Source organism: Ascaphus truei, chromosome 14, assembly GCF_040206685.1.
Source record: "Ascaphus truei isolate aAscTru1 chromosome 14, aAscTru1.hap1, whole genome shotgun sequence".
NCBI lineage: Eukaryota > Metazoa > Chordata > Amphibia > Anura > Ascaphidae > Ascaphus > Ascaphus truei.
The window spans coordinates 41,922,180-41,933,412 of record NC_134496.1 but is presented as its reverse complement, the minus strand read 5'-3'; positions in this window follow the sequence as shown (position 1 = coordinate 41,933,412).

Below are 11,233 nucleotides of genomic sequence, written 5' to 3'. Positions count from 1 at the left end.
AATCCCTCCCCAAGATCTAACCCATTGTATTGACTTTACCTTTTTTATTTCAAGACATTAAGCCCAAAGGTATGTAACTAGTGGGCCTTGCCAGAGAGATATTTAAAAGACTCAAAAGACATCATATGCGTCCTGTACTGTTCCACACAGTTTCTCATATGTCGTATCATATTGTTCCAAGTATAAGTGCGATTGATACTTTTGAGTGTATATGCTTTTAGTTTATATTTGAATGAATACACTATTGTTATCTTTCCTCAGTACTTAGTCCATATAGTTCCAGATTACCTTCTGGACTTGGTTATGTTTCTGTGAAAATGCTATATTCTACATATATATATATACGTAGGGTACTCGGATGGCGCCACAATATGCCAATCTGTTTTGCGCAAAACTTGAAAGTGACTTTCTGTCCACCTGTCACTTGAAACCCCTTACATACCTTCGCTACATCGATGACATCCTCCTGATTTGGACCTCTGGCGAACAAGACCTCCTACAGTTCTATGACAACTTCAATACCTTCCACCCGACCATCAACCTCAAACTCACCCATTCCCCGGATGAAGTACATTTCCTAGACACCACCATTACTATAAAGAACAACCAACTACAGACCTCTGTATACCGCAAACCTACAGACAGAGCCAGCTATTTGAGGGACAACTGCTTCCACCCGACACACACCAAACATGCAATCATCTACAGTCAAGCCATACGATACAACCGGATATGCTCCGACACAGCAGACAGAGACCAGCGGATTAAAGCCTTGAGATCAGACTTTATAAACCATGGATATAACCACAGAATTGTAGACCAGCAAATTCACAAAGCCACCAGAATACCAAGAAGTGATCTCCTTGAATACAAACAGAAGGAGACAAGCGACAGGGTACCTTTGGTGGTCACATATAACCCACACCTAGGAGCCCTACGCAAGATCACCAGGAAACTACAACCCATCCTCCAGGAAGATACAAGACTGCAACAGGTCTTCCCTGAAGCACCCTTATTATCATACAGACAACCCCATAATCTCAAGAATATTATGGTGAGGAGTAAAGTATTCAGCAGTACAACTGAATGCGGGACAAAACCATGCCAGGACCCAAGATGCAAAACCTGCGCAATGCTCTACACAGCGGACACAATACAAATACCACACAGGAATCGGGAATACAAAATCAGAGGAAGGTACACCTGTTCTTCCAGCAATGTCGTGTACCTCATCATGTGCATGAAATGCCCAGGGGGCTGCTACTACATAGGTGAGACAGGGCAGGGGCTAAACAAGAGAATGAACCTTCATCGCCACAGCATCACACGCGGTACAAGAGACAGTCCTGTTGGCGAACATTTCTCTGACTCTGGCCATAAGATGAACGATCTGAGGGTTGCCATACTCAAAGGTAATCTTAAAACCCCGAAAGAGAGACGGTTGCATGAATACAAATTTATGCAACTGTTCGGGACACTTAGCAGTGGCCTAAACAGAGATCGAAATTTTATGAGTCATTACTGACACAAGTGAACTCTCGTCCCATGAGCGCTAAAGGCCATGTCTGTACATACTGTGCTATATGTATGCACACACAGCTGTCTCTCACACATACTAATACTCCTTGTTTTTCCATCCCTATACACCAATAGGGACCACTAAGTATCCACACACACTTTTAGTTGTGCTACAAACTCTCACATTTCCACACCCACCCACACCATTTATATCCACTCCCACTCCACACACACCTTGTGTAAAGCACTGTATATACTGTGGGCTCTCCATTCATTTTTATTCACACTGATACACATACACACTCTTTCTTCACTTGCTTTCACAGTAACCTTTTGACACCTCTAGCCATAAAACACATCCACACCGGGGGGAAGGAACAGCACAGATAACATTCCAAGAGAAACTGTTTTTAAGTATACCTTTTGCTTCATTCATTGTAACATCGCCGGAAGCATTTCGTTAGCCACAGAACGGTATCATCTATTTATTTTTTGATTATATATATATATATATATATATATATATATATATATAATCAAAAAAAAAATATATATATATATATATATATGTGTATATGTATATATGTATATATATATATATATATATATATATATATATAATCAAAAAATAAATAGATGATACCGTTCTGTGGCTAACGAAATGCTTTTATTTGTGCGAGCTTTCGAGATACACTGATCTCTTCTTCCGGCGATGTTACAATGAATGAAGCAAAAGGTATACTTAAAAACAGTGTCTCTTGGAATGTTATCTGTGCTGTTCCTTCCCCCCGGTGTGGATGTGTTTTATGGCTAGAGGTGTCAAAAGGTTACTGTGAAAGCAGGGTTGCAGACCTGTCTAAGATATGCAAATGAGCATACAGTAATATTTCGATTTGCTATATATACAGTTAGGTCCAGAAATAATTGGACACTGACACAATTTTCATAATTTTGGCTCTGTACGCCACCACAAAGGATTTGAAATCAAACAACTGAGATGCAATAGAAGTGCAGACTTTCAGCTCTAATTCAAGGGGTTGAACAAAAATATTGTATGAAAAGTTTAGGAATTGCAACCATTTTCATACACAGTCCCCTTATTTCAGGGGCTCAAATGTAATTGGACAAAACACAATCATAAACATTTTTTCATTTTTAATACTTTGTCGAGATTTCTTTGCAGGCATTGACTGCTTGAAGTCTGGAACGCATGCCATCACCAAACGTTGAGTTTCCTCCTTTGTGATGCTTTGCCAGACCTTTACTGCAGCTGTCTTCAGTTGTTGTTTGTTCGTGGGTCTTTCTGCCTTAAGTTTTGTCTTCAGCACGTGAAATGCATGCTCGATAGGGTAGAGATCAGGTGATTGACTCGGCCATTGCAGAATATTCCACTTCTTTGCCTTAAAAAACTCCTGGGTGAGGCGCATGCGCGATGATGAGGGGACTAGCTGCTTAAGACAGGAGCTCCTACCCCCGCCAATGAACTAACACAATTACAGCCAGAAAAACCTGAATTTCACAACCAAAGTTTCCCCACGCTAGTCAGGGAGAAAGCAGGGATGGCTCCGCAATGATCAAAAAAGAAAAATACGGGCGACTTACGGATATATGTTAGCCGGTCTGCAGCTAGAGATGCAGAGACAGAAATGGCGCCCGGCTCCGCCGCGGGCTCGGGTTCAGACCACGAGGAAGACATGGACGAGGCACCGGAGCAGCAACCTGTACGGCGCTGCGACTTTGACAGCCTATATAATGGAATGAAGTCGCTTATTCGCGCGGAGATACAGGAGCTCAAAAATGAGTTGCAGGGCCTCGGCGAAAGAACAGGAGCCCTGGAAGATAAAATGGTGACCGTCTCTGCAACCGTCAAAATATCAGAGAAATGGACCTCCTATCTCCAAGCCCAGATCTCGGACCTTGCGGACCGCCAAGAAGACACCGAGAACCGGGACCGCCGCAGCAATGTCCGAATACGCGGCATCCCTGAAGAAATAACAGAGGTGGAGGACTTTGTCACCCGATGGATGGCGACCCTGCTCCCGGACACCCCCGCGGCGGAGCTCATGAAGGATAGGTGTCACCGAGCCCTGAAGAGTAAACCGGTGGCAAACGCCCAGCCGGGGGATGTTATCGCCCGCTTGCATTATTTTCGTACCCGAGAAGCGATTTTCCAAAAAGCAAGAGGGGAGGGAACCTGTCGGTTTGAGGGGGTTGCCTTTCAGCTACTCCAGGACTTGTCCCCCATAACTCTAGCCCTGCGCATGAAGCTCCAGCCGGTCACAAAGATACTGAAGGACAGAGCCATACGCTATAGATGGACCTTCCCGTTTGGCCTGCTGGTCATTAGAAACGGGAAGGCCATCTCCATGAAAAACCCCGAGGAAGGTGACGACTTCCTATGCAAGCTGGGGGTGAAGGAGGGTGAGGCGCCGGGGCCCCGGCGGGAAGCAGAGCCGACACAGAATGCGTCAGGCCAGTGCCTCCAAGAAGTCCCGCACAACAAGTGAAACCGAGAAGGAATGAACAAATAAGGGGGGGAAATAAAGTCACGTTACATGGTTCTGTTGCCTAAGTTGAGGCACAAGTTTACTGTTTACGGGCCCAGATAACCCCTAATAGACTGCTCAAAGCCGCGAGGTTGACCCCTGAGAAACCGCTACATCATCCTACTGATGGGGCGTATGACCACCAAACTTCAAGTTTCCCTGCCAAACCGCAAAGCCAAAGGACTTACCAGAAATCCCGGTGGCGTGTGGCAGTCTGCAACCCGGAAGGGGGCCGTGGCACGCACGCCCATGAAGATGGAGGCGCTCCTGGTCTTGGCGGGCTAAAAACCACATCGCCGGATGAAGAAGGACCCAGCACGGGAAGAAGTCCACATCCGAGGATATCCGGCAGCCGAATGACAGGAACCAGACAGACGTCACCGGATATGGCCATCTTGGTTGGGGCATGCCAGAGCCTGGACCGGAAGCACACAACCGGCGAGCAACGGAAGCGACCTAAGGCCTGAAGGGTCCGCGGGGGAGTTCTCCCACGTCACCAACGACAAAAGGAATACACACAAACAGCACCAGACCACACATATGGGGCTAGCGCCAGGGGATACAGGGGAGAGGGAACACGGAACCCAGACAAGGACCAGCCTCCGACGTAACCCCACACAGGCCTCACACGATAGCGGTTAATACACCAAGCCTGGGGAATAACCACAGCACCCTGCCCGGATGCGACACAGAGTGGGGAGGCCCACTTGTTATGGGGAAGCTGATAGATGGGTTCCGGGGTTAAGTTAACGAAAGCTCCACCGTAGAGGCAGCCAGGGACACTGAGGGTCATAGGACTCCCTTGTGCTCACACTCACACCCAAGTTACACGGCATATATACAAGGAGACGGAGGGGGTTAGTGAGCTGGCCACGCATGGGGGATACGCGGAAATAGCATGCAACAGAACAGGGGGACTGGGCAGCTTTTAACTTGCACGCAGGACCAGCTTCTTGTTTTTTTCTCACGAACCATGTGATGTTCCACGGTTAAATTGTTTGTGACTGTTTATAAGGGTTGTTGATTAGGGCGGGGCAGGGGGTGGCTGCCCGCTCATCGTCGTCATGAGACTCCACATGGGTACTTGGGGGACAACCCCCAAGGGACCTATGCAAGACCCCACTGGGCCGGCAGACATGGGCCAGGAGCGCCTCAGCACGTTCAGAGGTGGGCTTGCCCAGGCCGGACCCCCAGAAGGGGCAGTTCAGGTGTCCTGGGGGACTCAGTCCCTATGGCTCACCGAAGGTCATATTTGTCTTTATGTTGTTCCCCCTTTGTTCCCGTTGTGTGTACCCCTTTGTTTCCCCCCGCACAGATTGGAGGCGCACAAGACGCACCATGGATCCAGGGGCCCCAGAGAACCCCGGCCCACAAGCCAGTCTACATCGCAGGACACTATCCCGACATCACCGATGGGTAGGGATCTCACCGTAATCTCACACAACGTGAAAGGATTCAACAGCCCCCTGAAAAGACGGTTAGCTATGACTGATTACAGAAAACACGACCCTGACATAATCCTACTGCAGGAGACACATTTCTCTAAGTCCAGTTCCCCAAAATACATTGATGGTAGATACCAAACTTTTGTCTCAGCAGCAGCTAACAAAAAGAAAAGAGGGGTCGCGATCCTGCTGCATAACCGCCTTGCGTTAGACATTAAACTTACGAAATTAGATAAAAATGGGAGATTTATAATAATAGTGGGTGTCATCCGAGGGCAAATTCTCACAGTAGCAAATGTTTACGCGCCTAACGAGCGTGCTGACACCTTTTTCGTTAGATTCTTCACGACCCTACACAAAGTGGCGCAGGGCGGCATAGTGCTGGGAGGGGACTTTAACCTAACGCTGGACCCTCAGACCGATAGATGCACGCCTAGCGGGGCGAAACATCCACAAAGCAGAGCAGCGTGGACCCGTGGCCTTAAAGCAAATAGATTAGTGGACATATGGCACGAGCAGCACCCCAGAGACAAAGAGTATACATTTTACTCACACCCGCACGACCGATACAGCAGGATAGACTACCTCTTTGTGTCCAATAGAATGGTTTCGCAGATCTCCCACACGGGTATCCATGATATTTCATGGTCTGATCATGCACCTGTAGAGCTGCGGTGCACAGACTTCAGACTAGACAGGCCAGGAGCGACGTGGAAACTCAATGAGTTACTATTGAAAATCCCCGAGATTGAAACAACAATAGGGGATAAAATCAGGGACTATTTCACTGAGAATGTCGGTAGCGTGGCATCTCAATCCACCCTATGGGAGGCCCATAAGGCGACTCTACGTGGTGAGCTCATAGGGATAGCGAGCAGGCGGAAAAAAGAAAGGGAACATAAGATTAAGACTCTCCAATCCGAATTGACAGCCCTATCTGCCCTCTATAAAAATAACAAATACGCACAGACCCTTTAGGCCTGGCGTGATACCAAAACGAAACTAAATTTACTGATGTCCTCCCGAGCTGAGAAGGAGCTGACCTGGTCCAGGCGTAAATTCTATGAAAAAGCGAACAAGCCAGATACCCCTCTTGCCAATAAACTGAAGAACATTAACCGTAACTTTCACATTCAGGCAATACGAACCAAAAAAGGTGACCTCACTTCTGATCCCAAACAAATCGTAGACGAATTTAAAAACTACTATGAGACCCTCTATGATGGGGCAAAGGTCTCCCATTGTGAGAACACTCATAGGCAGCTGAAGACATTTTTAAAGGGAGCAAAATTACCCAGACTAGGCAGGTTGGAAAGGGAAGCATTACAGGAAGATTTCTCGGGTGAGGAAATAACGGAGGTAATCAAAGCACTGAAGCCATCCAAAGCCCCAGGCCCGGATGGCTTCTCTAATCTCTATTTAAAAAAATTCCGAAAAATTCTAGTGCCTCACCTGGTTTGACTGTTTAACTCATTCTTAGAGGGTGCCCCTATACCTGGCCAAATGCTTCAGGCGTCTATATCAGTGATCCCCAAACCTGGGAAGGACCCAGCTGATTGCAAAAGCTACCGTCCGATATCCCTTATCAACTCGGACACCAACATTTTCTCCAAATTATTGGCTAACCGCCTAAACATAGTTATGACGCTGGTCCACCCCGATCAAGTAGGGTTCATATGCGGGAGGCAGGCAGCAGACAATACTAGACGGATCATAGACCTAATTAATTTGGCACAACAAAAACATATTCCGTCTATGGCACTGAGTCTGGACGCTGAGAAGGCATTTGACCGAATTGATTTGCCCTACCTTAAAGAGACACTTGAGAGTTTGGCATAGGGGGGAGAATGTTGGGCGCCATTCTAGCTCTTTATCGGGAGCCGAGGGCGAGGGTCAGACACCAGGGCTTCCCTTCGGAAGACTTCCCGATAAGGAGTGGCACCAGGCAGGGATGTCCCCTGTCCCCACTTATTTTCGCATTATGTATCGAGCCCCTGGCGGCGCATATCCGAAACAGCCCCGACATAGCAGGTATACAAATTAAAGAACAGTCACACAAGGTGGCCCTGTATGCGGATGACATTATCCTAATGTTATCAAAGCCCCTTACCTCCCTGCCGAATATTTTCAGCCTGTTGGGCGAATTTAACAAGATCTCGGGATTCAAGATTAACCAAACCAAATCAGAAGCTTTAAATATAAACCTGCCAAAGGTCACCGAAAAACTAATTGAGCTAAATTTTAACTTTAAATGGCAAGCCTCCTCCATTAAATACCTAGGGGTTAATATAACCAAAGATTATAACGCCCTATATAAAGCCAATTACCCCAGATTGATTAGGACTCTGAGGGAGGATCTTCGGATTTGGTCAGGCTACGCAATTTCATGGATCGGCAGGATCCAGAGCCTTAAGATGAATTTTCTTACCAGAATATTGTATCTCTTTCAGACCCTTCCGATACAAGTGGTCAGAGACGACATCCTCCGCTTACAGTCCTCCATGGTGAAATTCGTTTGGGGTAATAAAAAACCACACATCAAATCTAGCATTCTAACCAGGCCAACAGTTAAAGGAGGACTAGGGGTACCTTGCTTGATATCGTATCTTAGAGCGGCACAATTAACCCGAATTATTCAGTGGCACATGCATCCTAGCTTGCGTAGATGGGTGGAGCTAGAAACAAAATGCTGCGCCCAGTAGATCTACAAGATCTAATTTGGCTACCAAAAAAGGTACATAGGACCATGGGAGAGCCGCTGGCCGCGCTGAGTAGCTCGTTGACAACTTGGGAGAACACTAGAAATAGGTGTGCCCTTACAACCCAGCACACCCTCATGACCCCGGTTATGGGGAACCCTGAATTCGCTCCGGGCCTGCTGAGCGAGAATCTAGCCGTCTGGAAAACAAAGGGCCTTACGAGGCTACTACATCTGGAGGGAAGCCAATAAATAAAAACCTATGAACAAATTAAATCAGAAACAGAGATGCCAAACGCTGAATTTTTTAGATACCTCCAGATAAGAGCATTCTACACAAAAATTCCAAAACGCCCCCGGCGAACAAATTTTGAGCATCTGTGTTCCAGAGGTACGGACACCACGGGACTTACGTCTAGGATTTACAGGGAGGTGGTCTGTCCGGGAACTGATGACATATCAAACTTAGTTACAGGAACAAATGGGAATCGGACTAAAGGGAGACGATGGATGACGAGGGCTGGTCTACAATAGTACTGGCAGCAGCTAAGAGCTCTATATGCACCACCTTGAAGGAGAATGCATATAAAGTCCTAATGAGGTGGTACCTTACCCCAACGAGATTGGCAAAGTTTGTAAAGGATTACCCCCCATTGTGCCCCAAACAATGTGGGGAACATGCAGACTTACTTCACATGCACCAAAGTGGCTCCTTTGTGGGAGGAACTCCAAGATTGGCTACAGAGTATTCTCCGACTGGCGGTCCCCCTGGACCCCTGGCTCTTCCTGCTGGGCAGGCGCATCCGGGGGCTAGGCAGACCAGCACAGAAATTGATTGCACATTTTGCAACAGCCATGAGGTGCGAAATCGCAGCATTGTGGAAGCTACCAGATTTGCCCACAATTACGAAAATTCGGAACAGAATTTGGTATATTTGCCGGATGGAACAGTTGACGAGTCTGGTCAATGACACCGGCACAAACTTCCTAAAAGTCTGGGCCCCGTGGCTAGATGAATCAGACATCCCCGGGGTGAATGCCGCCACCATACTGCCTTAATAAACTGAGATGCATTCTCCTTCGAAGTGACAGTACCGACAATAAGCCGACGGGGCACAGGTAGGGATGACGGCATACAGCGATAACGCTCCTCTGGGTAGATCCGCACTGGAAGGGTGTGACACGGGCAGAAGATGGGAATGCTTGGAATGCTCTGTGCTTCCCCCCCCCTCCCTGCCCCTACCCCCCCGCTTGTTTGTGTAGTTCGTCTGGTCTGTGAGTCGGTTTGCCTTGTATGTCTTTAATTGTGTGGAGGAGGAAAAAACAGAAAAATTGGTGAATGTGTACACTAAGGGAAGACAGTGGGTTGTTAGACAATGTTTGAGCTGTACCATAACCCAATAAAAACCTTTTTGTGGAAAAAAAACTCCTGGGTTTGCCCTAACAATCGAACCACTAGCGGCCACAGTTAGAGAAGATCAGAGCATTAAGGGTATTCGAATTGGTGAAACAGAATACAAAATCTCTCTATTTGTCGATGGCCTGTCCCTCGCGGACCCCCACACCTCCCTCCCCAATCTCCAAAGATTACTATCTCAATTCGGCACGGTATCTGACTACAAAGTCAATATGGACAAGTCAGAAGCTCTCAATGTATCCCTATTAGACCAGGAATGGAAGCTTCTACAAGCTAACTATAAATATAGATGGAGCACTACCCATATTAAATACCTAGGAATTAGAATCTCAAGCACCTATGGCTCCCTATACTAATTCAACTAACCCCCCCCCCCCCCCACCCCCTGTTTGACCAAATCAAAAATGATCTGGAAAAATGGAAAAGGTTCCAAATTTCCTGGTTTGGAAGAATTGTCTCAATTAAAATGAACGTCCTGCTGAGACTACTTTACTTCTTTCAAACACTCCCTGTCCCCGTCCCAATAACAGCCCTGAAAAATATCCAGGCCCTTATGTTCCAATTCATCTGGAATGATAAACGACCAAGAGTACCTTAGGTCTGTGATGTTGTCCCCCAAAATGAGAGGAGGTGTGGGGGTCCCCGACGTGATCAGATACTATTCTGCGGCCCAGTTGAAGCAGGCTGTAGTTTGGAATTACGACCCGGCCTCCACCTGTTGGCTAGCGATCGAATCACATCAAGCTGCACCTGCCACCCTCCAGGTCCACCTCTGGTCTCCTGCAGGAAGGGAGGGAGGACCACGGCGATTTGCTCTGGGGGCAATGAGATGCACATGGGATGTCTGGCTCAAAAACAAAGGGAAATACGGCCTGCTAGCTACCCCATCCCAACTCACCCCCATCTTTGGAAACCCACACTTCCCACCTGGGTGTTCCAAAAAACAATTCGACCAATTCCAAGGTCTAGGAATAAGGCTGATTGCCGATCTGCTGAAGAACGAGGAGATTCTCTCCATCCAGGAACTCCACGACAAACATCAACACCAAGGTCTCCATCTGTTCAAGTTCCTGCGAATTAGACACTTCCTTTTATCCCTTGCCCCGAATGCTAAATTCCCCCCATTAACCAGGTTTGAATCCCTCTGTAGCAAAGGTCCTATCAGAGAGGTCTGATCTCAGAGATCTATAGGGGGATGGAATCGCAACCGACCCCCCAACCCACCAGTATATGCAAAAGTGGTCTGAGGACCTCAATGTGCAGATAGCTATAGACGAGTGGGAGGATATCTGGGAGTTGGCCACAAAGAACTCAATTTGTACAGTGAGAAAAGAAAACATATATAAAATACTATTCCAGTGGTACCTGACCCCGGTTAGGCTGAGCCAGATCTTCCCCGGCACACCCGACCTGTGCTGGAGGGGATGTTGTCAAAAGGGAGACATGCCCACATTTGGTGGTCATGTCCGGAGATTCAGAGGTACTGGACCAAGATCCAGAAGCTCCTACAAGAGACTACGGGGATTCTTTTCCCCCTGGACCCCTTGACCTTTGTGCTGAGCAAACCCATAAACGACTTGAGCCCCCCATGAGTAGACTAGTATCAGCT